This window comes from Furipterus horrens, unplaced genomic scaffold, assembly GCF_987537825.1.
Source record: "Furipterus horrens unplaced genomic scaffold, mFurHor1.1.pri manual_scaffold_3, whole genome shotgun sequence".
Lineage (NCBI taxonomy): Eukaryota > Metazoa > Chordata > Mammalia > Chiroptera > Furipteridae > Furipterus > Furipterus horrens.
Genome location: NW_028327173.1, coordinates 39,241,009 through 39,263,892, shown reverse-complemented (window position 1 = coordinate 39,263,892; position 22,884 = coordinate 39,241,009). Strand labels below are relative to the sequence as shown.

Genomic DNA, 22,884 nt, shown 5'->3' with positions numbered 1-22,884 from the left:
GGCTATAACCATAATGCTGGCTGACAAAGGCTTCCATTAGAGTCATGCAGGTATTTTCTAAGGACTAGAGGTTATTCCACGGACCCTTGATGCCTTAAAGGACTGCCATCTGAGATACTGCAGCAGGGCAGAAGTTGCTGGCCAAGTTAAAGAAAAGTTTCACTTTCTTTGTTAATCAGTACTTCACAGCATGAGAACGTTCAGCAGAAACCAGTATCACTGTGAACTGGGTGAAATGAAAAAATAAGCAGAAACCAGGTGGTGTCAGTGCAAAACGAATCCAGAGGAACACTGTTTATGTCTGTTTTTTAAAAAACCAAGAGGAGTCCAACATTTGGATCCAGGATAAATTAACTTTATTCTCTGTTTCCTTAGTTAAATTCTGTCAATCAAGAGTTCGAAAAAAAAATGTAGCCTAAAACACTTGGGTCTGCCTATTGGCTTTTTACAAATACACTTTTATTTTAAAGGATAAATTTTGCTTTATATAAAGTTTCAAAATCATAGTATCCTGGCATTATGAGAAATAAATAATAATAATACCTCACTTTGCTACTATGTCGCTCTTTTTCTAAGCACTTTCACTTTCAGCATCACTTAATCATATTATCATAAAAGTAGGCAAGCAGAAACTATTATTCTCATTTTGAACATAATAAAAATGAGACATGGAGAGATTAGGGGTATTGTCCAAGACCATACAGTTTGACAGTGGATCTTTTTAGTTGCCAAGGAGGCCAAAGTGTAAGTCATCAGCCACAGGCAGTAGAGTGTAGTTAAGTGTGGGAATTAAGTGCATGACTTTGGAGTCAGACAGCCCAAGATTCAAATCTTGCCCCTACCACTTACTAGCTGTAGAACTTTGGCCAAATCAATAGGCCTCTCTGAGTCTCAGCTTCTTTATACATAAATTGGAGATCACTATGTTTCATGGTTGTTTTGGGAATCAGAAACGATAAAACAATGTGCTTTCTCAGCTCAGAGCTGTCATTCATTAAATCTCCTATAAATGATAAATACTGTTATAAATTCAGTAGATACTCTTCGGAGTGGCTTCTTGACTCACAAAAAGTTTTGGAGAATGACTCTCAACACAAAAGAATGAAGCCCTAGTGGCCACCTTTGTTTCCCTAGTTATAATTGATTGATTCATGGGTGGACACTTGACCCGCACTGGGCCCATCACAGATCTTCCCTTAAGTTTAAAAACCAAAGCAGAGAGCAGGTCTGTAGTGGTAGAGGCCTCAACTGTGGGCAAAGCTTCTGCTGCAAGGAAAATAGTTGGTAGTAAAAGAGAATAAATTGCCCATGGATAGAGAGTTAGATAAGAGGGATCGAGGACCCTAGTGAGCTGCTGTTCCCCATGCCCAGATGAACTCCTGCCCCTCTTATGCCCGAGTACTAAATATTTCCTTAATTATTTCTCAATTCTGACATATCTACCATCTACCATTTACCTAAGCTTGTTGAATTTAGATTCTTGTCATTTACAGATAAGAGTCCTGACTTAATGCCATTAGTGTTTGCCAGTCTTAGTCACCCACTTGGGTAATATTCTGGTCAAACTAGAAAGCTCTTGGAAATGGAGACACAAGACAGTTCCAGAAGTCGGCCAGGAAGACTAGACTATGAAGGCTGGCTCACTGCCTACTGCATGTGTGACCTTAGCCAGATTGCTTTACTTTCTGGTGCTTCAGTTTCCTCATCCATCAAATGGAGCTCTACCTGACAGTATCTAGCACTTAGTAGGTGCTCAGTAGATATTAACTCCTTTTAAAAATGTTTTCACTTTCCCGCTCTGCCCTCCTTTCATGATGTTGCCACCTGCCTTGTTAACATCGATGAGAACAAATCTCTGACCTCTGAGTTTGCCATTAGAATAATGTTCCTCAGTAGTGTTATTAATAACCACTAATGTCACTCTCTTTAATATCCCTAGCCTTATCCAGGTCTTTGTTTTGTTGTTTTTTTAGTCCCCATGACACATATAAGTACTCATGGCTCCCCAAACATGCCCCATGCTTTCTTATTTCTGGATTGTTGTGTATTCTATTTCTTCTGTGTGCACTAGTCAAACAATTCTTCCTCTGTTGGATTCTTGTGCATTCTTCAGTTCTCAGTTTACATATTGCTATCTCCAGAAAGTGTTTTCCAACTACCCAACCTTGGGCAGCTGAGCTCCCCTTCCTCTGTTTCCAGAGCACGGTGTCTTTCCCGGCCATAATACCGATTCACCCTCTTATATGCAGTTGCCTGTTTTACTTGTCCCTTTTCCTCCTATTTTTATCACTTTCTTCAGCTTATTTCCCTCTGCCCCAAGTTTTAACCCAGGCTTGCCTAGTTATCACTTTTTCAGGGACCCCCTTCTCTGACTTTAATGACAACATCAGGTCTTCCTTTCCTCACCCATTTTATCCTTTCCTGGCTCCTTGTACCACTTCTTGATGGCACCCAGTATGGTATGGGAGTCATTCATGATTTTTGTTCACCCAATTAACATCAGCATCTCACACATAGTTGACACTCAAACACATTCACTGACTGACTAACTAATCTACAGAATGAGACAGTCTTTAAATTTTCTGGACCCAGGATAGCACCTGGGACACACAGAAACTTGCCTGCCAAAGCATGAACATTTCTTTTAAGCATGGATTTCTGTGGAACCCAGGACAAAATAATGACAAACATTGTAATTCTAACCAACTACTGGATTAATGATTTTGACGTAATATGGAATGAATAAAGGTTTAGGGATCAAAGAACTTTGGGTAGAGATTCTGGCTTAGCCACTTGCCCTTATATGATCTTAGACAAGCAACTGAACCATTCTGAGACTGTTTCTTCATCTGTATAATAGCAAAGAAGGGTTGTGAAGAGGATAAGATGTATGTAAATTGTTGTCTACAGAGCAAGTACTTAATTTTGACTATTATAACCTGGATAGTTTTTACCCAACCATAGCTAGTTTGACCTTGGCATCTGATTAACTTTCCTTTTTCACTGTTTGGCATGGACTGATGTAGTCTTATAATGGACAGGCAATTTTTCCATCAAGTTCAACCTTGGATTTTTTGTGAAAGACTTTTTACTGACTGGATCCACTTTGGCTCTAGACACCAAGGGTCTACATGTCTCCGTGGAAAGAAATTGAGAAGGAAATTCTGTATACTGTGACAGTCTGAAATGAAGAGAGATCTAAATGATTAGAGCTTCCAGAAACCCACTGGCTATAAAAGTGAGTTGTAGCAGAGGAGGGACTGGATGAAAGAATGTGAATGGATTAACCAAAGAACATATATGCATAATCCATAGACATAGACAACAGCATGGTGATCACCAGAGGGAAGGGGGGGGGGCGACATTTGTAATAAGGAAAACAATAAAAATAAAGTGAAAAAATATTCGAGATCCAGGGAAAGCTTGACATTTCAATTACCACAGGTACTCTATCCTTCACACACACTGAAACTGCTCCCATGAATCTTTTCTCCAGGGAATAAAGGGGAATGGATGATCTTCAAGTTCAGTAGTCCTTTCACATCCATAGTTTTACTTTCTATGGTTTCACTTACCTGAGGTCAATCCTGGTTGAAAAACATTAAATTGAAACTTTCAGAAATAAACAATTCATCAGGGTTTTTTTTTTTTTTTTTAAGAAGTGAGTTGCGAAAAAGAGAATGGTTGATTATGAATATTTTATTATTCTGACTTCCATGAAGGATATAGGGATTGCATCCAGGCCACCAGCTGTTGAAGGATTTTTATTATTGTGTCAGTCTCAGATTGACCCACGATGGCCAGGACCAACTTCTTAGGATCAGGAAGCGATGCTGAAGCTTTCTTATTCCTAGACAAGGCTGTGGGAGATAGATAGTGCCACTAAGAATTGGTAAGTGCCAGATGGAGACAACATCCACTGTACCTTTATGCCTTGGCCTGTGCTACTTTATTCCCCCAAAACAGTGTTTCCAGTTTACCCACATGCCATATTCTTGTTCTCATTTATGGAAGGCACCATACCAATAGTCAATAGAGAGCATGGGTTTAAGAATTAGTCTGACCTGGGTTTGAATCTTGACCTTGCTATCTACTAGCTGTGTGGGAAGGTGACTAATCTCTCTATGCTTGTTTCTTCCTCTTTAAAAACTGTGGCCAGTAATGGTACCCACCCAAAAGGGTCGTTGTGAAGATTAAATGAGACAATGCCCGTGAAGTGTTAAGCACATTGTCATGCTAAATAAACGAGAGCAACTTTTGTTAATTATTTGATTCTTAACTCAAACTCTCTCTTTTTTTGTTTTATATCCCATTGCTTCTTGTCCAACTCTTCATTTGAGAACTTCCCATACTCTGTTGTGACAGTCACAATTATACAATGCAAGCCTTACTCATCAGCTTAGGATATGTTTTGATGCCAGCCACCCCACTCTATAACTTTGACAATCTTTCTTTTTTTCTCCTTTTTTCATGATCTCTTCCCCATTTTATAAATAAGGCTCTATGGTCTCTTACAACTTTAAGCCTTCTAAAAACTGAAACCAAATTACAGTGGGATGCCAACAACCTCCCCTTCCAAATCACAGAAATATCTTTCCTTCTGGAACACTTATTATTTACACATCACTGAGCCTAGATCAGCCATTTCTCAAAAGAGCCACACAAAGTGAATTCTCCATCGGGGAAAACAAACCACCAATTGAAAGGGATTTCACGCCTGAATGCTCTCATTCTGCTCCTGCCTGGACATCATGGCTGCTACCTTTCTGTACATTATCAGGGGAACTGGGGTTTGTCACTTGCACCAGACCCTGGCCTCCAGAAGAGGCCTTAGTGGTTACCGTAGAAACGTCTTCCTTCCTGGATGCAGACCCATGAAGGCTCAAGCAGCCATGACCCAAGAGGGGCCTTGTTTAAACAGGAAAGAGCAGACAGTTTAATGGGTAGCTTTGCAGCTCAGATTCCTACACAGTTTACAGTAGTTGGAGTAATAAAATTCATAATGAATGTTTCTTTATTTTACAGCTAACTTTTTGAGTTTGTTTTTTTTTTTCTTTTCTTTTGTTTGTTTTCATTTCTTTTTCCTGAACACTATCTAACTGCTGGTAGGCACCAAGAGTTTTAATTGTCTTTTATTTATTTTTAATACTAGGGAAATAACATTGAGAAGAATTGTGCTGTATATACATTTATCTCATTGATTTTCATGATATTTTTAATAACATTTATAATTATGATGTTGGGAAAAGTTAGAGTTACAGAACTTAATTTACTAGTCAGAGCTTTTTTTAAGAAGTAGAACTTTCAAATGGATGACCACAAAAAAACAATCCCCATTCTGACTTCATTAATAAATTATTAATTAAATGTGGAATTTCCCATCAGTATATAGCATCTGTAATTTGATCCACAAAAAAATGTGTAACATCTAGCTGGCAGGTACATTAATGAGTTACTAATTCAAGGAAATAGTTAAGGAAGCCAATTATTAAATTCTTGTCCTTGGCTGCCTTTGGAGACTTGAGACATCATAATTGGTCAAGAAGCACATACTGTGTGGTTGAAACTAAAGAAAATCTATTACAGTCACTGAACAACCATTACTGTATATATCAGGTGCTTTACCCATGCTTTCTAGTTTAATGCTAGTAACAATCCTGTGGGGTAGATCCTACCATCTCCATTTTACTGATAGTTAATAAAATCTCAGAAGGGTAAAACTAATCCATCAAAAGTCAGAGTTAATTATTTCTTACTACCAAGCTCAGTGCTTTGCTGGCATTTAATGCTTTATCTCTCCAAAGGAAAGTCTCATGAGAAAAGTGAAGATCTTTCATCTCAAAGCAAACAGCATTTCTTTAATCTCAAGGGCAAGTAATCTATTAAGGAATTGGTCCTGATCTATATGAACTATTTCTGCAGTTTTGGAAAGTAACTGGAATACTGTAGCATCCAGTGGGCACATTGGATGGAGACTGAACTCTCTTTCACATTCATGGCACAGGAAAATAGCAACCATCTAAAAGGCAGTTATTACCTTGGGAAGGTCCTGGAGAAGAGCAGAGAGCTGTGGCGAGTTGTGAACCGTGAGAACTGCCCAGAGCCAGGGGAGCAGGTAATTTTAAAAGCCAGTAGAGAGTTTTAACAAGCCATGGGGAGTTCTAATTGATGGAGTCTCTCTTACAATTAAGACAGGTACTGTCCTCTACTGTGGTTATTAAGCTAAGAACAAGAAAATTACTGTGTGTGTGTGTGTGTGTGTGTGTGTGTAGAGGAGAGAGGAGATAAGTAGATGTTGGGGCAGGGTGGCTAGAAAGCACCTGTTGATGTATTACACATCTCTGGAAGCCATAGTAAATGCTAATCAATATTTGTCAATAAATGAACAAGTGAATAAATTAGTAAATAAAGAAGGGTAGGAGGGCAAGTGACTGATCCCAAGGTTTAGAAATAAGGTTTCTCTCTATGCTGTTTCCAAGTGAGCCATTTTAGCACCTTTCCAAGCTCCCCATGCTGTTCCCAGACTCCACGATTTTGCACAAGCCTTGTCCTCTGTCTAGGATGTCCTCTTCAGTCCTCCACCCCAGATCTTAATCACATGGTAGGTGCCTCTTTTCTCCTCCCACAATCAGCCTCTTCTGGGAGACTTCTCTATTTTTCTACTTTGTTGTACATAGCTCTCTGAGATCAGCTGCACTGTGTTTTCTATTTGTTCATTTGTAACTCAAACTAGAGTGTGAACTCTTGAGCTTTTATTGTATTTAGTACTTACTGTATTTTATTGCACATAGGATGATTTGTAAATGAATGAATAAATGGATGAACATACTAGGTAAACCCTCTCACTTTTCAGTCTGTGGCCTACACTGAAAAAAGAAGGGCCCTGTGGTTGCAGAGAGAATATTGGTGTGGGGCTCAGGAAACTGGGTTCAGGTTTACCTTGTGCCACCAGCTTACTGGCTAACCTTGGGAAAGTCACTTGCCATCTCTGAGCCTCACGCTCCCCAGAGGTGGTATGAAAGTGTTGAACTGAAGAATGATCAACATTCTATCACCTTCTGGGTTCCTTAAGGTTTTAGCAAGAGTTTCTGTGGATTAGAAGCCGCTTCTGTACACAAAATGTTATCAGTGAGACCACTTTTCTGAAACTGTATTTTGTAATGCACTGGTCTTGCAAAATGTTATTAGGTCCTCTGCAAAAAGGGAATTATAGTCAGCACTTGAGGATGGTGGGGAAACAAAGGTAAGGACATGACTCCACTGCAGGTCTTCTTGACTCATTTAATATGCAAAGGGGCATTGGACACCCCAGGAGAGACATACTGTACCTGGTATTGCTCTAGTTAATACCCAGTAGAACAAGTGATCTGTGGAATTCATCTCAGGGAAGTTCTGTGCTGGATGTATAAGAAAGTCCCTCCAATGTCAGGATTCTAAGAATTCAAGTTTTGCTTCAAACTAGATTGGGAAACTGTTGGGAATAAAGGGAATTAAAATATTTGGGTGGTATCAGAAAGGTCAGGGAAGCAGAATTAGGACTCTGTGCTAATTGGGCTGGGGACCTGACCATGAGCCATTGCTCTCTGTAGTGATCCCATTAACAGCAGGTTTGGGGAGGGGTGGAGGTTGGGATTTTACATTATGACCCTAGAAACCCTTCACTTACAGTGAGAGGATTATGGGGTATGGTAAGGAAGTGGAAAAGGAGGACTAATAATCATTGAACAGCCAATGTATCCTTCACCTCATTTAATTCTCATGACAGGTCTAAGAGACAGGTGGTGCTTTTATAGGTGAGTTGACTGAGGTCCAAGGTCACAAAAACAATGAGTGGCAGACCTACACTTTGAATCTGGATCTTTTGAGTTCCAAGCTTAAATTCTCCCATACAGTATGGTTTTCATAGCAGAGCACTCTTTTTTATTTTTGTCACAATTTTGTTTGCCACTGCTTATCTGTCTTACTCTGCTTTCTATGGGCCTTATTATTTTATATGTAACATGGGAATAATACTTGCTCTATTTCATGGAAGTTGTGGTAGGAATAAAATGAACACATTTTCTTTCTTCCTTATACTTTTTTCTTCCATTTACTCATTTAAATGGAAGCCCACTTAAAAAAATGTTGAATATGTCATTTGTTTTTATGTAATAGTGTCAATCCTAAGCAAGTTTATGGTTAATGTAATTTACAATTCCCATGGCTTCCCATGAATATTGAAAGAATATGTACACATTGCTGGTTTTATTAAAATACATAAGTCAAGTAGATGGTAATCAAATCTAAAAATCACCCTGCTCTGTCTTTGAGTAGATTTTAAGCACAAGTAACAAACCTTGTCTTTTTATTTGTGTTATAAATAAAATTTATGAGAAAAAAATAGCTCAGAGGGACTAATACTGTATACATTTATTTTTAGCTGTCCCTACTGGTAGAGTTTGTGAATGGAAGAAATTCCTGAGTGTAGTATTCAGGATGCACAGAGTCTTGTAATTAGTTCAGGTGAAATCATTTGTATTTCCTGAGGAAAATCTCAGAAATCCAACTGACTTAACACTTTCTTGTTTTGCCTTTGGTGGGGCAAACTTGATTGGCAGGGTTTTACCTGACCTTGGATTTAAGGTAATTGTTGGGGTTTTAGAGCATTGCCTGTTAGTGGAAGTGAAAAGCTGACAGAAGGAGAATGGAGGTGAAAATCTTTTATGTATTATGGAGACAGTAATGCATATTATTAGTGTCCACCATTGTTTAGGGAAGAATTAAGATAGGCTGGATGTCATGGCCTGACCTTAATATCATTTCAAGCTTCCCCTCATTCTTTGTGTAGTCACATGACTGTCACCTCCTTTATAAAGTAGTTCCTGATTAGCTCTCCTCAGAGTTTTCTTTTTTCTTTTTGGAAGATTTTGTGTCCCAATTATCATATTATCATATTATATTTCTCTCTATAGCCATAGTGTTTCTTGTTCAGACACATTTACCATAATACTTAATAGAATTCATCATGGACAAGGGCTACCATGCCTGATCTTTCTCTGTGTTCCCAGGGTGTGGCGCAGTGGTACATGGTAATGTTGGAAATAATAACCAGCATTTCCAAATAGTTAAAAATGCCGGGTACTCTTTAAGCACTTAACATGAATTAACTCATTTGATCTTCACAACACCTCTGTGAGGTAGGCACTATTATAATTTCCATTCAAGATGTAGAAACCAAGACAACATAGCATGAAGTGACTCATCTGAGAGAGCCCAGAGTGAAGGTCAGAATTCAGACCTAGGCAGTGTGGCTCCAAAGCCCATGTTCTTAGTGCACAGTATTGTTGCAGATTGGAGGCACACACAGACATAGAGATTGGGAAATGAAATGTTTACTAAAGGAAGCAAGACAAGGGAAAGGGAGAAGTAAAATTGGGCAGAGCTGCTAAGGAGTGCTGGAGTGGAATTGATCTGCTCTGTTCTCAGATGACTGGCCCCACCTCCCCTGGTCTCCAGATATGTGCTGCTGTGGCAAAGGTGTGACCACGGGCAAAGCAGCTGCTTTTAGCTAATGCAGACCTTGTTGGCAGCTGGAGGCTGTCTGTGCATTACATCCTCCACAGCTGGTCAGAACGTTCTTCCTTACAGGCAATCTAGATGGCTCATATCCATGTCAACCAAAGATAATTGATTGTGTCTCAGGGGAATATAATAAACATTTGTTAAATTAACATAATTTTTATTAGTTATAATAACTATAATAATGGCTATAACTTATTAAGCAGTTATTATGTACCATAAAAAGATGGCTATAATTTATTGAGCCATTAAATATCATTAGACTATACTGAGGTTAATACTATATTACATAACCTAATTTTGCTGATGATGAAATAGAGATCTACTGATGTTAAATAACTTGTTCTACTGATGTTAAATAACTTGTTCAGTGTTATATAATTACTAAGTGGGAGAGCTAGGAGTCTCTCTCCAGCTTTTCTGACACTAGAGTCCATACTCCTAACTTCTAGGCTACTTACTGTATATATGTTTCCAGCTTGATTGCCATGAGCTTTTCAATAGCAGACACAGTTTTCTTCAATTTTGTGACTCTCAGCACCTAGCAATGCCTGGAATGCAGTATGTATTAAATATATATTTGTTGAATTAATGATAAATAGGTCTTCAGTAAAAATTCATGGTTTTGATAGAAACTAACAAAATGATTTAATAACTCAGTGACTTTAATTAGAAACAACTGAGTATTTAATGAAGCACATTAAAGCCATAAATTTTTGTCTGTTTAATAAGACTTGTCAAAGCTAAGAGTTGTTAGTGGAAACAACAGGAAGAACCCACACACAAAGTTGTACAAATGGCTGGCGTATTAGGTCAATCCTTCAGGATGGATGAGAGGGCACATGCTGTTGTGGCAAGACATGGGCCTAGAACTGAGGTTTTAACTTCAGGCATTTCACTAATGTGCAGTTTACTTCAATACTCTTAGTTCCGAAATGAGAATATTGTAGAAGATGATCCTTGAGTCTCAGTCAATGCTTAAATGCTATAATTCTGTAAAAATGATATGGAAGTGAAAGCAGACATTCTGTGAAGGAACAGAGAGCAGAACCAGACCTGGTGGGTGGTAGGCACCACAGGAAGAATATCCCTGTGAGGAAGTGATTCCTTCTTCATTGGAAGTGTTCAGGTAGAGGCTGACCTTGCGTTGGGTCAAAGGCTGGAAGAAATGACTTCAGAAATCAACTGGATCTCAGAGCCTGAGAATATAAAAGACAAGGATTAAATCCCAAATATTAAAAAGTATCAGAGTGTAGAGTAAGAAATTGGATTAAAACAGTGCCTAAGACATAATAGCTACACAGAAAATATTTATTGAATGAACCAATATTTAAATCCATGTAATCAGGATCAGTGCTTAGAATTAGGGTTGAACGTAATCAATGCATGCAACCCTGGATAATATGAGATAACATAAAGGTGTTTTGAATTTTTTTTTTAAAAAGATTTTATTTATTTATTCTCAGAGAGAGGGGAAGGGAGGGAGAAAGAGAAGGAGAGAAACATCAATGTGTGATCAGTTGCCTCTTGCATGTCCCCAACTGGGGACCTGGCCTGCAACCCTGGCATATGCCCTGAACGGGAATTGAACTGGTGACCTTTCCATTCACAGACTGGCACTGAATCCACTGAGCCACACCAGCTAAGGCATGTGTTTCAAATCTTTAGTGTTATGGTTTAGGTTCCTAGAAAATAGAGCCTGAGACAAGGAAAGACTATGTGCAGATAATACAGTGGCATTCCCAGTAATTAAACAAGAGTGAAACAAAATCCTAGGTTGATGGCTACTGTGGCAACTATTCCCACTGTTTAGTGATTCTTTAGGGAGAGAAAATCTTTCCCTTTTTCTTTTTCAACTGCTATTGCCTAATATAAGTCTGGTACAGAACAAGATAGTATAACTTCTGGTAAATAAATGTGTAAGCATTATCTCATTAGTTCAGTTTAACAGCCTGAATTGCTAGATTATTTTTACCCTTTTTCTTAAGGAGAAAATGAAGACTAAGATAGGTTATGTAAGGAGCTAAAATGTTCCCAGTTAGAGAGTGGTGGAACTAGAAATCCACGGGAGCTCTGTTAACTCCAAGTTGCCCATACTTTTTGCTTTACCATTTGCCTTCCAAAATCCAAAGTGCATTGTAGGTTATATCTGAGGAGTAGAGATATTTTTTTTAAATTAATAAACTGCAACCATTCCTAATGCTGTGTTTAAGAAATTGGAACTTTACAATCTTAGCATTAGAGAACACAGACAATATAGAGTTGCAGGAAGTCCCTGGTCTTGAGAGATTTGGACCACACTTCAAACTCTGACATTCTCCACTATTCTCACAGCTGAACAAATATGACATATATAATTGTCAAGCCCACCACTGATCTTATGAATTAATTTTTGGGATTTATGTGTTTTGCACTCTCTTTTCAAAGCACCTTATAACTGTTAATTATTTAAGCTGCCTTACATCCCTCAGAGGAAGGACAGGGATGTTATTCTGCTCCTGAGCCTGGGGGAAGGTGGAGGTCGAGAGAGGTGGAATATCAGTGGTTACCAGAGTCCAGGGTAGGAGAGATCAGATTGCACCTGAGTGAATTCAGGGGGTTTTATTGTGGAGGAAATCCTGCTGGGGAGACAGGACAGGGTCTTCTCTTGTGGGCTTGGAATCAGAATATGAGAGGGAGTGCAAGGGCCATTTCTGATACCTAATAATAAGATTATAGCTATCATTTATTGAATACTTCCTATGTAGCTGGTAGTGTGCTATGTCATTAACATTTTTTCATTTAATTTTATAAGAGAAATGTAAGTTGGGTAATGATGACAAAACAGCAGCTACCATTTGGGGGGCACTCCTGCCATGCACACACATTACAGTGTTGCCTCTTTAGATTCCAATAGTGACCTCATAAAGCATGTATTTTTATTCCTACATTAAAGAAGAGAACTAAACGACCCAAGTCACTTACTATTACAGAACAAAACTGGAATTCGAGCTGGGACTTTGCCTCTGAAGCTTGGGCTCTCTCCTTTTAGTTTTACTGGCAAATCATTGGTTCTTCTCTGAACTGTGGTTTCCTCATTTGTAAAATCGGGATAATAATATCTACATCACAGAGTGTGATGAGGGTTTTCTGTGATAATATCCCTGGCAATCACTTAAGGATGTGTTAGAAGCTTTCAGGCAAGAAAGACCTAAATTTGAATTTCATCTTAATATTTAATAGCTGTGAGGTCTTACATTAGTTAACAGCTTTCTGAACCTCAATTTCTTTGTCTGTAAAATGGGGTTAATAATATTTACCTTATAGATTTCATCAAAGGTTAAGTGAAAGGATGCATATAAAGTGCCCACTTCAGGGGTTGGTACATAGAACTGTTCAGTATAAGTTGTTTCTTCCCCACTTCTTCCCTGAGTTTGAGATTAGGCATAAGAGGTTAGGTAATTAGTAGCTGGTGTAGTAACCTGTGTTTTAACTAAAGCACTATGGATTGGGAGTTGGAGTGCTTAACAATAATAAGTACAAATTATTAAGTCACTTTGTGAGGATATTTAGAGTTTACAATCGGTGTTCACGTATATAATCTCATCTCATCACCATGAGAATTTACTGGAGTAGACAAGGGATACATAGTCCTTCATCATTGGGAGGCTGTAGTTTGTAACAACTGAGATCATGAACTTTGAATTCATCATAATATGGGTTTGAATTTTGGCTCTCACTTTCTGAGTCTCAGTTTCTTCCCCAGTAAAATGGGGATGAGTATGACATTTCATAGGACTTTTGTGAGCATTAAATTAAATAATATAAACAAATCACTTCATTTGTATTGAATACATGTCAACAGTTGTAAACTCATCTTCCTTCCTTGCTTTCCTCCATACATAATATACCAGAGCATTCAGGGGATGGTGTGGAAACACCAGTACATAAGACTCCATGATGGTTTGTTGGGGAGAGAGGAATCAAGGATCATGGCAGGTTCATATTTGTGGCAACTCTTTAAGCTTTAATTTCTTCATCTCAAAAATGGAAATAATGTGTATGAAAGTATGATGTAAAGTGCTACTTTTGTCTTCTGTGGAATAAAGTGCTTTTTTGTTATTATATCCAGGACTGAACCCTGTGAGGATAAGTTAATCATCAGAATCTGTTTACCAAAGTAGAGGTTAAGAACCTTAAGGACAGAGACTAAATGTACATGTCTGAATGTCTCTACTTCATATGATATTGCCCCATTACATGCTAAATAATTTTGACCTTCTTGCCCTCAGATCCAGTCCTCATCCTTCCCTGGTTGCCCTTATGTTGCAGAAGCTCCTGGCCCCTGATGTCTTTATTTCCTTGGCTCCTATACCAACCAGCTAGCTTCTAGCTGGGTTTTCCCAATGGAATGTACTGACGAGGGATTGAAAAGTGGGAAGAAGCAAAGAGCTAGGATATTTCTTCTCCTTCTGTGTCTTCTATCTCATGCTGAGGCTTTATCTCTTCCATGGACCCTGGCTCATGATTATTCCAGCTTCAACTAGGCGACTCTGGCTCTTGGGCATTTTGCTTTGTCCTTTCAGTTTAGGGGCTCTATCAACTTCTTGCCCTTGCAGCTCTCTGGAGTACCTATGGTTTCCCATGAAGCTTCTCACTCATTCATCACCTATGCTACAAGTTCCTTATATTAAGTTCCTTCTGTTTTAGACACTTAGCTTCACTTAACAGGTTAGATTTGGAGTGATATATACATACACATAGGCCAAATTTTATTAATGATCAAATAGCATTCTTTTCAACAATCCAATATTTTCATATAGATCAACTTTGAAACTTTAAAACATCATATAAAGAAAATATCCTGGAGCCCTGGCTGCTGTGGCTCAGTGGATTGAGCGTCGGCCTGCGAGCCAAGTATCGCTGGTTCGATTCCCAGTCAGAGCACATTACTCGGTTGCACATCAGGTCCCCAGTTGGGGGCGCGGGTGAGAGGCAACCACACAGTGATGTTTCTCTCCCCCTCTTTCTCCTTTCCCCTCTCTCTAAAAGATAAACAAATAAAAACAAAACAACAAACAAATAAATAAATTATTTAAAAAATAAAATAAAATATCCTGTCAATATAAACACATTTCAAAATTATAAGCAAACTTAGAATGGTCTTCCTTGTGATTTAGCAATATGTAACAAAATTAATTCTAAGTTTTTTTCAACTTTATTTTTCCAGCTGACCAAACTTCAGAGCTGAGATAAATGTTGCCACTTAGTGTTCTTTAAATAGTTTTTAGCTACTTTTAATTTGAAAAAAGAACATTCTTCATTAGAGACAGACAGAGTAATTACCAAAAAATAAAACAAACAAGTAACATACTTTGGAAACTCTTGCCGTTATGTCATAGCATTACATGCTATCTTGGCAAATTTATGGATAATTTTAATTTTTATTTTGGTTTCACTTGGTAATGGTTTGACACAAAACAGTGATATCATTGGCAATGATTCTATTTTGCTTGAAAATTTATTTGGAGTCTTTTTTGTGTTCCTTACAATAGACTTTCTCCAAGATAATATTATTAGTTGATTTATTGATGCATGTATTGGTTTATTTAAAAATTTATGGGATGAGCACTGTATTTGCTTTTATAATGCAAAATATTTAGATACAGAAAAGTTCTTTGAGAGATCAGTTTTGAACGTTATTGAAGTTATCAATCTATTTAAAAAATTATTTATTCAGGTGACATTTACATAACAAAATTAACCATTTTAAAGTGAGGAATTCAGTAGCATTTAGTACATTCCCAGTGTTGAACCACTACCATCTCTATCTATTTCCAAAATATTTCCATTATTCCAAATTAAAACTCCTTACTCCGTAAGCAGTTTGTCCCCATTCTGGCTTCCCCCAGTTCCCCATGGAAACCACCACTCTATATTCTTCTCTGTGAATTTATTTATTCTGGATATGTCACATGAATGGAATTATACAATACGTGACCTTTGTGTCTGACTTTTTTCACATAATATTTTCAGTTTATACATATTTTAGCATGCATCAGTGCTTCATAGCTTTTTATAGTTAAATAATATTCCATTTGAATGTACCTACTACAATTTATTTATCTTTTCATCTACTGATGAATATTTGAGCTGGTCTCACCTCGTGGTTGTTGTGAATAATGCTGCTATGAACGGGCATGTTCATGTGCTTGCTTGTGTACCTGTTTTAGTTCTTTGAGTACAGACTTAAGAGAGAAGCAGAGTGTATCTATTTTCAGTGCTTTCAGGTATAGACCATAGAAGAATTACATGGTAATTTTATTTTTTAACTTTTTAAGGAAATGCTAAACTACTTTCCATAGCAGCTGAACCATTTTACATTCCCAACAGCAATGTGTCAGGGTTCCCATTTCTCCACATCCTTGCCAACATTTATTATTTCCCACTGTTGTTATTGTTTTATGTAGCCATCCTAGGGGTTGTGAAGTTGTACCTCATTGTGGTTTTACTTTGCATTTCCCTAATAGTTAATAATGTTGAACATCTTTTCATGTGTTCATCAGCCATTTGTTTATCTTCTTTGGTGAGGTGTTTATTTAAGTTCTTTATCCCCTTTTGAATATGCTTTGTCTTCTTGTTGTTAAGTTATAGGAGTTCTTTATATATTATGGTTATTAGACTCATCAGATATATAATTTGCAAATATTTTTACTCATTCTATAGGTTGTCTATTCACTCTCTTTATAATGCTCTTTGACACAGAGATGGTTTTAATTCTGATAAAGTCCATTTTATCTTTTATTACTTTTGTACCTTTGGTGTCATATCTGAGAAAACATTGCCAAATCCAATGCCATGAAAACCGATCTATTTTTAATGTTTACAAAATGTTTAGTATGCCTTCTATTTCATGTACAATTTCATATATAAATATAAAACTCTATATATGTGTGTGTGTATATACACATATATGACACATGTTCATGTCAAAACATTTTTAAATTCTTTGATTCATTTGATCCTTTTAACAATGCTGTGAGGTATACAAGGCAATAGTGATTATGCTCCTCTTTAAGATTAAATAAAAGCTTGAACCTGAAGTTGGAAAACTGTCAAAGTCTCATGGATGATAAATAGCTGATGCAAGATACAAATTCCAGCTGCATAGCCCCCATGATGTGTCTGTGTCATCCCACCATCTTGCTTTCCACAGAATGCCTCAATGTTTGCTAAATGATGTGAAACAAGGAAGGGAGGAAAAGAAAACTAAGATTTGCTATGTTCCTACTATGCACAAGGTTTTATTGAGGTACTTCTGTATGCGTAATCACACAATTCTCATACCATTCTAGAGGCAGATATTGATATTCTGATGTTAAGATGAAGAAAGTGAGGCTCAGAGAATTTGTAATTTACTATGTGGCAGAGTCTTTGTTCAACCCCAAATCAGCTTGACTCCTTGTGATAATCTAGCACTTAGTGGACAGCCCAGTGGCAGGAGATTGTTTCAAAGACATATAATAATAAAATTTTAAAAATGAAAAATAATATTAGAATTTTTCTTCTAGATCTTCAGTTGCCCACGTTTAATGATATCTGAGCATCTGTTTGTTCTATTTTTTTGTCTTTAAAGATCTTTTGTTTGTTTGTTTTTCTATTACAGTTGTCCCATTACCCCCCCCACCCCCGCCCTGCCACTGCTCTCCCCTGCCCTGCCCCTCCCTTTCCCACAGCCAACCCCCACCCTGTTGTCCATGTCCATGGGTCATTTATACTAGTTCCTTGACTAGATCCTTTCCCTTCTTTCCCCCCTTCCCTCCCACCCACCTTCCCCCTGGTCACTGTCAATCTGTTCTTGTTTACTTGCCTCTGGTTCTGTTTTGCTCATTTGTTTTGTTCATTAGTTTCCTGTATTAGGTGAGATCATATGGTATTTGTCTTTCACTGCCTGGCTTATTTCACTAAGTGTAATACTCTCCAGTTTCTTACTCTTACAACTCATCTGCTTCAATGATAAACCTTGATTCCCCCATCCCCCTGTTTAATCATTCCTCAACCAGTGTCCCTGACAATATTAAAAAATCCCACCATAAGGATGTGGAACTATTTTTCTACAGCTTTAGCCTCCAGGCTCAGCTTGGCCAGGTTCTGTGGTACAGCTTTCCCAGCCACCAAAGATCCTCATCTGGTATTTAACAAATTATACCCCTTTAGCCCTCCCTCCTCCTCTGCCTGCCCTTGGCACACAGACAGGAAATTAGAGACTAAGGGAAATTCACCTCTGACTTTTAATTCACTTCTTAATAAAAGCATTCAGAGTCATTTGCATGCTTCATACCAGACATAGGAGACTACTATTGGCCCTTTGAAGGAAAACTCATTCATCCTCATACACTGGCATTTTAAAAAAGTTGTCAACCCTCAAAGTCAATTGCTAACGTAGAGCATGTCCATGTTAGCACCTAGTCCAGTGCCTAACACATGATAGATGCTTATAAATACTGACTGTACTCAATGAATATTAGTTGTTTTTGAAAAGTGAATGATCGTGTTCTTATTCTACATAGCAAAATAAATTAATGAATAGAATTGTCCTGATGTTATATTTTTCTCCTATCAATTTTTCTTAAACCGTTGTTGATTTTGATGTGATAATTTTTATTACATATGCCTCAGTTGTTTGAGAAAGAAACCACATTAAAAACGACTTAAGAAAACAAAGAGGGGAATTTATTAGCTCACTTACCTGCCTTGGCTGGACCCGGATTATGTTTAGTTACCTGCCCCCTCTCTGTCTTGGTCTGCTTTCCTCTGACTGGCTTCATTCTCAAGCAAATTCATGTGGCAGCAAGAGGGCCATTGGTTTCTTCAGATCTTCAGGCATATTTTACCAGTTTGGCAATTTCAGCTGGAAGACAGAGATGCTGTTCTAACTCAAATCCTGGGACTGCCTGTCATGTGCTCATCTCTGAGCCAATTATGGTGCCAATGTGCTGGTGTATGTACTTTCCTTGATCGGTGGGCCACACACACACCCCTGCAGCTAGGAGTGGGGATCGGCTCTCCCTTAATGATATGGACTGAGATAGGAGTAAGAAAATTCCTAAAAGAATGTTGGGCTAACTCATCCAAATGATGAGGGAAAAGAAAATAAATAGGCAAAACAACATATGCTCACCACATATGTGATGCAGTATATGATCATTTAGGAATCATCAATTTGTTACACAAAATTATAAGTTTGATTTCTTGGTGTTAGGCAAAAGCCACATCATTATTAAGTGCTCTACAATTGGAGGAAAAGATTAATTTCAAGCTAGAATGTACACTTCTTTTGACGCCTCCTTTACATACATACAAGTGAAGGTCGTAGCTGCTGTCTCATTGGTATTTTTACTTAGCCCAATGCATTGTCTGTTTTCAACCTTCTCTAATACCAACTGACTGCTTACTATGTACCAAACATTGTATATACATTGAGAAGAGAATGTTAAGTAAGAACAATTCTCTTCTCACAGAGGTTAAACCCTAGAGGAGCTTATAAGCTATATCTAATTAACTCATAACTTGTGACTTACTAGAAGTTTTAATTGATACACTAGAGTTGGCACATTTGCAAAAACTAGATATGTAAATATATCTATTTTATCCTATTATGATTTTTTAATCTTTACCCGAGGATACATCTATTAACTTGAGAGAGAGAGGAAAGGAAAGAGAGAGAGACACTGATGTGAGGGAGAAACATCATTTGACTGCCTCCCATATGCACCTCTGACTAGGAGGTCAAACCCACAACTTAGGTATGTACCCTGAGTAGAAATCAAACTAATCAACTTTTGGTGTAAGGGACAATGCTCCAACCAACTGAGTCACCCAGCCAGGGAAAATACAGTCATTTTATGTAAGAAGTAGGTTATTTGAATAGGTTGAAAAATAATTATTTATTTGGATCTGTGTTAGACACTTTAAACTGATGTCCACCTTGAAATTATTTTTAAGTTCCACTATACAGATAAAGGAGGAGAAATTGGCCCAGTGTCCTACAGCAAGAGGATGAGGGGGCTAAGTATTCGCCAAGTCTGATGTTTAAGCTTTCAAGGATGACGTGCCTGTATTGGATGATCTATGACTTCTCCTATGTCATGGCCATTAATCACACCCAGAAATATACACACATAAACAGTTTGTTTATAGAAGCCATTGGAAAAGTTCTCAAGAACTTCTGGGAGAGCAGTGATGACAATGTCATTAGTCTGATTCCTTGTGCCCTTGGAATTATATAGTTATGTAACATCTAAGAGTGTATTTCCATTACTAAACATGAGAATCCACTTATGACACTTTGTACTTCCTGGTGTTTTGTGACAATCAAAGGCAACGGTACCTATGGAAATTACTTTGGGCAGTGTAGACAGTTATAATTTGTGAAGTTTTATTTTGTGTATCACTGCTCTCTCAATCTTCCTCTGCTTGCCCTCTTTCACACACACTTGTCGTGATTTCCAGCAATTCAGAGGTGCCATAGTTCTTGTTTAGTTGAAACAAGCTTTTTCTTTCATTATCTACTCCTTAATTTATTCTTATCCATCATTGATTTCCTCCAGTCTCTCATGTTCTAGATACTGTAATCAGTGCTAGAGATAAGGGAGAAAGCATGGTCTGAGGGAAAGAGTATGAAGTTTGATCTTAGGGTCTAAATCCTGACTTCTACTGCTCTGAATATAGTTCTGAGGTAGTCAGCTAAACTCTACAAATTCAGTTTCTTCCTCCGTAAAACAGGAATAATTTCTGTTGTTTACAGGAAATTTACCAAGTACTAGAGGGAACACAGGCTCAATAAATCATTATTTTCTTTAAGACATTTTCCCTGTCATTCAAGAACTCAGTCTAGAGTTGGCAGGACATTTTTCAAGATTATTCCAAATCAGGGAGCGATCAAGAGACTGAGAAGGGCCGACCTCTCAGTGGTAGAATAAGGCATGAGCTAACCAAAGATACCCAGCTGGTTCTGGTAGAATCCAGTCTCGAATTCAAATTTCCTAGGAAATTTATGATAAGGTAGACATCTTACAGTTTACTGAACTATCCTTTGGGCCTTTTATGAAAGAATATTTCCTGAAGTTAGTGAATTTTCCAGAGGAAAAAGTGAGCTGAGATATCCCATGCTAATTTAAGGAGCGTATGTGTAGTACAAGTAAGGATGAAAAGTGTGGCTTTTTTTTTTCTTAAAAAAATAAGTAAATATATTGTTAAAAATTGGATAGATCAGAGAAGGAAAGTTCTGGCACGAAGAAGTTGTTTGATTTTACAACAAATGGTTAGTGTCCTAAAATTACTCTTTGTTTGGGCAGTCTAGGGCTTTTTGGTAATCTTGGTCTTGCTCTGGTTTCTGAGAGTCAGCCTTTCAGCTGATCAGTATGAGCCAATTGTGTGTTGTTTCAGGTTGCAAACACTCTCTGCATTACATAACAATCCCACAACAGTAGGCCTCTCTTGACCTTCTTCTTCTGCTTCTCCCCCAGCCCCGTCAAATACCCACAGCATGTTTATAGTTACCTCTGCTTGGTCCTTGTTGCTCATAATGATGTCCTTGAGAGAACACCTTGAGTGTCCTCATGAAGCAGTTGAAATGAGGTTTTGGTGTTCCTTTGTTGTAGACTAAACAATGGACCCCAAAGGTATCAGATCCTAATCCCTGGAACCTACCAATGTGTCTTATTTAGAAAAAGGTTGCTAAAAATGTGAATAAGTTAAGAATCTAGAGAAGGGGGCAGCCTGTGGGCCCTAAACAAAAATCACAAATAACTTTATAAGCAAGAGGCAGAGGTAACATTAAACACAGAACATGAGCAGAAGGCAACATGATTGTAGAGACTGGAAACAGAAGAGAGCAATGTAGTCACAAGCCCAGAAGGCCAATAGATAACCAGAAACTGAAAGAGACAAGGAACAGATTTGCTTCTAGCAAGTCTGGAGGGAGAACAACCCAATCAACACCTTTATTTCAAAGTCCGACCTCCAGAACTGAAAGAATAAATGCCTGTTGTTTTAAACTACAGAGTTTGTGATCATTTGTTTCAGCAGTCACAGGAAATTAAAACAGCCTCCATATCCTTTCTCTGGCCGTTATATTATTCTGCATAATACTGTGAATTATTTAAATTCTATTGTAAGTAAAAGATCTTATAAAATAAGCCCATCCACATTTTAGGAAGTCATGAGAGACAGGTCAGAACTGGAAGGGTCCTCAGGGACCACTCAAACTATTCATCATAAAAGTGAGGTGACTGACATGCAGACAGAGAGGTTACTGGCCCAAGATCACTCAGTACGTTAATAGTGTAGCCGGGACCTAACCCAAGATCCAGATTTTCTCTTTTGGTCAAGTGCTTTGCCCACCACAGATAAGAGGGCATAACTATGTGGATTTCTGGCCCAGCAAGTAGATAGGAAAGAACCTGTTTAAGCTTACCTGAAAGATGTGATTTTTAAAAAGTAAATTGTAGATTGGCCCCTTCACTCTAATGAATTAAACCCAAGAAGCACTTACGGGAACAGAAGAAAATGGAAACCTTTTTTTTTCCTTCAAGAAACAGATACAATTGAATATATCTGACTTAGAAAGATATTTCTGGTATATAGTTGCAGGTAGGTGTGTAGGCTCTGGAACCATAGGACCTGCCCAGAATTCTGTCTCTGCCACTCACCAGCTCTATAAACCTGAGCAAGTTACTCTCTGGGAGTCTCAGTTTCCTCATCTGTAGAATAAAGGAAATAACAGGTCTTGTCCGAGACTATTGTGAAGACTAAATGAGATGCCGTATGTAAAAGTACCTCCTGTATGCCTGACAATTAATAAAGGCTCCATCAAGGTTAGTGAGTGTTTTATATTAAGTTATCAGATAAAAAAGTAAGTTGTAGCAGAGTAAATCACATTTTATCTTTTTAAAATTTCTTCTTTGAATATTATACAATGACCAGGAAATTTCTTTAGTAATCAGAAAAAACAGTAAAGATGAATATCAGTTCTGACTCACAGGGAACGAAGCCTGTCGTGAGAAGCTGGGGTCTCTGGTGCAGCAGCTGCTTATACTCCCAGAACTGATGGGAATCTTCTGACCTCTCTTCTGGGAAATAGTGACTATAAATGTGCATTTACATAAATATGAATACACAAATAAGATCAAAGACTGCTTGATCCTGGAGGAGTGAGGTGAGCCATTCCTGTAACCCAAACTCCACATTACACTATGTCCTGATGCTGTTTGGAGGGCTTGGGGATGGTAGTCAGGGGACCTGGACTCCAGCCCGTCCAGCGCTCCCAGTGTGTGTGACTTGGAT

The 22,884-nt window shown here is 38.1% G+C and overlaps 1 long non-coding RNA gene across 1 annotated transcript; it reads right to left on the bottom strand.

The window, feature by feature from the left end:
- Nucleotides 1-3,717: 3,717 nt before the first annotated feature.
- On the bottom strand, nucleotides 3,718-22,645 carry LOC150014968 (uncharacterized). The gene is made up of 5 exons (XR_016509952.1): nucleotides 22,581-22,645; nucleotides 18,287-18,448; nucleotides 10,615-10,757; nucleotides 10,020-10,109; nucleotides 3,718-3,860 (listed from the first exon to the last, which is right to left on the bottom strand). It is a non-coding gene; the product is annotated as an uncharacterized LOC150014968 (long non-coding RNA).
- Nucleotides 22,646-22,884: the final 239 nt, after the last annotated feature.